This window comes from Athene cunicularia (genome assembly GCF_003259725.1).
Source record: "Athene cunicularia isolate RWA chromosome 5 unlocalized genomic scaffold, athCun1 chr5_part2, whole genome shotgun sequence".
Lineage (NCBI taxonomy): Eukaryota > Metazoa > Chordata > Aves > Strigiformes > Strigidae > Athene > Athene cunicularia.
The window spans coordinates 9,510,721-9,516,452 of record NW_020799102.1 but is presented as its reverse complement, the minus strand read 5'-3'; positions in this window follow the sequence as shown (position 1 = coordinate 9,516,452).

The window sequence follows — 5,732 nt, the reverse complement described above, 5'->3', positions numbered from 1 at the left end:
TAGCTGCCCGACTTCTCTCCTCTGAGAAATGGGAAGGCACTTGAGCAACACAAGCACTTCTCCCACAGTGTCCTGTGAGAGGCCTGTGGTGAGCAGACACCCAGTGCAAGACCCTCTGCTGCCACCATGGCCACATGTCAGCCTTCCTGCACTCAGGACTGTGCTCTTGGGGCCTCAGCAACAGAGGCCGTGGGGCCACCACAGCACACTGGCCATATCCTGCTCTTCAGTGTTTTTCTTGAGACCAAATTTTAGCTTTATAACAATTGCCAGCATCCACTCTTTATTTGTTCAGCAGAATCATCTCAGTTGGAAAGGGCCTTGAAGCTCCTCAGCCCAACCATGAACCTCACCCTGACCGTTCCCAACCCCACCAGATCCCTCAGCGCTGGCTCAGCCCGACTCTTCAACCCCTCCAGGGATCCCGGGGACTCCCCCCTGCCCTGGGCAGCCCATTCCAACGCCCAACAGCCCCTTCTGCACAGAAATCCTTCCTCAGAGCCAGCCTGACCCTGCCCTGGGCAGCTTGAGGCCATTCCCTCGGGGCCTGGCGCTGGCTCCTTGGCTCCAGAGACTCATCCCCCCTCTCTGCCCCCTCCTGGCAGGGAGTTGCAGAGGGCCAGGAGGTCTCCCCTCAGCCTCCTCTTCTCCAGACTGAACCCCCCCAGTTCCCCCAGCCGCTCCCCAGCAGACCTGTGCTCCAGACCCTGCCCCAGCTCCGTTGCCCTTCTCTGGCCGCGCTCGAGTCATTCAATGGCCTTTTTGGGGTGAGGGGCCCAGAACTGAACCCACTCAGCGAGGGGCGGCCTCAGCAGTGCCGAGCCGAGGGGTCAGACCCCTTCCCTGTCCCTGCTGGCCACGCCAGTGCTGACACAAGCCAGGATGCCATTGGCCTTCTTGGCCCCCTGGGCACACTGCTGGCTCCTGTTCAGCTGGCTGCCAACCAACACCCCCAGCATAGCAGTTCCCCTTTCTCCTAGGGAGGAACAGAAGATCCCCTCTTCTCCTGTGCCTGCATAACCTGGATGTAAGGGTATCTTCTGAGTTTTGAGTCCCATCAAACATGACTGCATGAGGCAGTATGGTACAGACTACATCCACATGCATCTGTGATAATTTTATGGTACTAAAATACTAATTCTTATGGAACCATGGTATTTTTTTTTTTCTGGAGGGCCACAGGAAGCCCCACAAGCTGTAGACTTTGCCATGTTAGGGTACTGTGAGAGCTAGGTCTGGAATTAAATTAATGTTGCTCAGATTTTACAAGAACTTCCCATGTATAAGGAATGAAGAGATGTTTCTTACAGTTAATTGTTCAGGCTGCTGAACCTGAGATGACACTTGTTCTCTATTATAAAACACACTAGTGTCATTAGCAACCACTTAAAATACACCCCTTGTATTTTAAAATTGCTATTAATTTTATAGCAATAATATTGAAACACATTGTGTCTTCATTTTGGGCCATCATGTCTTCATTTTTGTTTCTTTAAACAAACCAAGTGTAATGCACAGTGAACTCTTGTCACTGTGGGTGGAGAAGGGAGAAGGAGCTGCAACATAAGCTTGGTCATCAATACGCCTTATCCTGCAGATCTCACCTTTAAGATGGAATTTCAAACTCCATCCCTGTAAAGCCCTGTCTCCCTGCAGACCCTGCCTGAGAAGTGGATCTCTGAGAGGGGGAGACCTGGGAACAGAAGGAATCTGCTACTATGAATATCACACATGGTTCCCGAGGATGCACAGTGGGGATTTTTCATCAATAAAATGAAGGGATGGCTGTACTGACATGCAAGGGCAAGGCCATGTGATGCAGTCATCACCTTTGTAGTCTTCTGCAGCTCTTCACATGAAACCAAGGCCTGGGAAGCCTTTAGCTCACTCGGAGTGACCCTGACTGCCCCCAGTGCAGCGTTTCCGGAGTATTTGTCAAACCATTGAACCTGTGGGAGAGAGGGAAAGTGCATGTCCATTGGGGTGAGGTGCAGCATGGAGCTATGCTGCAAGTGCATCCACAGCTGAACCTCATTCAAGGGGAGCTACCTGCCTTTAGGGCCCATTTTCATGTGTTTCCATTCCCACTCATGGATTTTTTTGGGGGGGAGTCAGGATTGGGCTGTCATGATAGCAAAGAAGACCAATGCCAAGGAGTAAAATTCAGATGCTTTCTTTCAGTGGTATTACCTGAAAAACTCTTCTGCTATGCTTCCCCTTTTGCTAATGCCCTACCGCTCTTGGACATCTTTCTACTGGAACATCAACCAGCATTACCCCAGTTTCCCCCTTCCTCAGACCAGTTTGAACGTAGCCCCTCTGATCTTGCTGAGTGTTGCCCTTCCTCTGTGCAAGGTTTGTTCCCTGTCAGGGATGGCCGGAGGAGTGGGCAGGTGCTGGAATTCCCTTGCAGAAGGGCATGTCCTCTGCCAGCTGCCCACACTTGCTCCATGGCAGCTTGTGGCCATCACTGCATGTGCTCACACATGGCTTCAGTCCCCTCTTTGTGTCCTCCCCCACAGCTGTTTCTCCGGCGTGTGGCTCTCCAGCATGTGGCCATTTACCACGTCTGGTCTAAGCTCCCTGGCTTTGCTGCTTTATACCACAGGAAAACTTACTGGCCAAATCAAAGGGGCTCTGAAGTCATGTGCAACTGGGCATTTGTCAAGGAACATGAGATCTGTAGCAACACGTGGGAATCACCATTCATGTTCAGACCTACGAGCCATCCAGTCCACCGATGCCTTTTGAAATAGCAATTGCTGACTGCTCCAGGGAGGAGCAAAACCTGCCAGAGACCACTGAAGTAATACCTGTCCCCAGGAAAGCCATCCAACCCCGGCTGGTTGCACCTCTAGCTAACACCTCCAGAGATCTGTGAGTTTGTACCAACTCTTTAGAGCTGGTTTGTCTTTATCTTTGTGCTATTAGTGTAACTCCAGATTTCTGGGTGATCCACTTCCTTCTGCCTCCAGCTGAGCTCCCGGGCACCACGGTATAACGTGGCAAGGGGTTCAAAGTACAAAGCGTTCAGCTTCATGCCCCTTCTTACTGCTGGTTTGTACTGTCCACAGATCATTTGCAGGGAATAGCTGGTTGGAAAATGACTTGCCTGCTGTGGATTTCGCTGGTACTGTCCCCAGTGCTGTCCCCTCAGCACACATTTCAAGTCCCCAGGATGTCTGACTGCTGCCCGTTGCTGAGGCATGGTGTGTGTTTCAGATCCCTGGGCATTCTCAGGTACATCTGAAGTGCTACACCTGCAGCTAGACCCAAACAAGCTCTGAATGAGGCAAGTCAGAAGCAGCCAAGTGAGAATAACAAAGTTAGGGAAAAGAGGCTAGCAGTAGCTGTAGGCTGCTTCTGCTCACCGCGTTATCTCCGTTGGAGCTAGCTCTGCTCTCCCTGCACTGTACAGTATCCCTCAGCGCAGTCCCTGCAGTGCCACGCACTTACCCCAGGCCTGTTTCTGTGCCGCATGCTGCTGCAGGTCTGTGCATCCAAGTACATTTCCACAGGAAATGCCAGTGGCAAAGGATGGGAGAACCCAGAGCTCTGGGAAACACAGATTTCAGGGAAATCAATTCCCCCCCTATAGCAATACTGCAGAGCCCCAAAACAAAATGCTCAGTAAATCAGTAGGACACCCCTTTGAAAGTTAAAGTGGTTTAGGTGTTCTAAGTTTTCTGACCCTTCTGCCTGCTGTTGCTGGTAATTGGTAATCCTGGTTTAATTGTGTTGCCAAAGGGCCAACCTCCTGGCTGTACTCTGAGAGGACCTGGTGACTAACTCCCTCTGCGTTCCTCAGAGGGGTAAGAGAAGGAGACACCTCCAGAAGCCATTACACATTTCTTCTCTGGACAAGGCATGCTTCTTTATGTCTACTGTGCTAGCACCCCGTCTCACCTCCAGCTTCAGGGTGCTCTTCTACACCTCTGCATCCTGCGGAAAGCAAAGTGGTCCCCAAAGGCTGCTCTGCTGCAGTTCTTCACCACCCAGCTTTGCCACCCCCTGAGCACACACTGGAGCCTGGGGATGTGGGATGGGACGTGCCTTGGCAGTCAGACACGGATGGTGGACTCAGCACATCTATGGCTAGGCAGCCTCAGGCTGCAGGCCAGTCCAAAGCAGCTCTCATCACCCTCTGTGATAGAGGAGGGTGAACTTCAGTGTGCCCAGGAGCTGCTCATGCTTCGGAGCTCCTTGGTCCTTCTGGAGGAGGAGATGAGGAGGGTGCCTGGCACATCCAGCTCAGTTCATAACACCTCCACCTCAGGAAAATGAGGACAAGAGGAAAAGAGAGAGATGGCTCTTTTATAGTCTGGTAGTATTGGACTTCCCTCCTGCTCCTACCATGGTAGGAAGAGAAGAAGATGTGTTTAGACCTGGTGCCAATAGAGCCAGAGGACTCATGAAGGCTTCTGTGGTATAGCCAGTGCCCTGCATGTTCCCCTCTCAGAATCACAGAATCGTCTAGGTTGGAAAAGACCTTGAAGCTCCTCCAGTCCAACTCAACACTGATAGTCCTCAACCCTACCAGATCCCTCAGCGCTGGCTCAGCCCCACTCTTCAACCCCTCCAGGGATCCCGGGGACTCCCCCCCTGCCCTGGGCAGCCCATTCCAACGCCCAACAACCCCTTCTGCACAGAAATCCTTCCTATGTCTAGTCTAAACCTTTCCTGGTGCAATTTGAGGCCATTACTTCTTGTCCTATCACCTACTACTGGGTTAAAGAGGCTCATCCCCAGCTGTCTACACCCTCCTTTCAGGTAGAGGGCAATGAGGTTTCCCCTCAGCCTCCTCTTCTGGCAGGGCAGCTCTCTGGCATAACACAGGCATCTAGTCCTGGTTCAGACCATGGGGAAAAAAGAGACGTAAAGATCCTGGCTTCACCCAGGAGCCACCTGTAAGCTCCAGCCAGGCAGTGAGTGAGATGCCCAGCAGAGCCTAGCAGCTGTGCTGCAACAGGGAGAGCAAGCCTCCCAAAGCAGCTGCTTTCCTCACCCCGGTCATGCAGGACAGGCTCTCTTTCAGCCTTTTTCCCCCCTCTTGCTGTGCTTTTCTTTCTGGTGTTGGCTCTTCTCTTACTTAGAGAGGAGCAGCTGCAACCCTCTAATAGCCAGTTTGTCCTTAGCAGCTGTTGGTGGTATTTTGGTGCTGGCTCCCCTCTCCTGTGGCTGAGCCGGCTCCCCATCACAGCAGAGCTGCCTGCCTGGGTTTCCTCCTCTCCCAGAGCCCTGGCCAGCTGCGGGAAGGTCACCAGGAATCTGAGGAATTCATTTTACTGGAAACCACATCCAGTAACAGAGACACAGCCTGGAGGTGAAGAAGAAATTGGGTCTCTTCAGTCATAGGGGAAGGAGAGGGAATGGGAAAGGTTTGCAATGGTTTCTTTTTTGGTAAAAATTTAAGAGATGGATAAAGGAGAAGCAAGTATAAGTCAAACTTTTGATCAAATGAGAGGGGAGGGGTTTTTTGAGATGGTTTCCCTAGGAATTGTTCTGCCAGTGTTTTCACTTCCCTCAGCAACGGACTTCATAAGCTCAACAGCTCTCCTTAATGCACCTGGAAACAGGAGCAAAGGTCCCTGTCGAACACTGTCATCTGCTCTGTTTTGCTGGCGCCCTGAAGAGCTGAAGCATCCCAGCAGCCCTATTTATGAGCGGTCAAAGTCTGAATTTGCTATACAGAACTTACCCAGTCTATGTCTAGTACCCCCTGGGAGACTGGG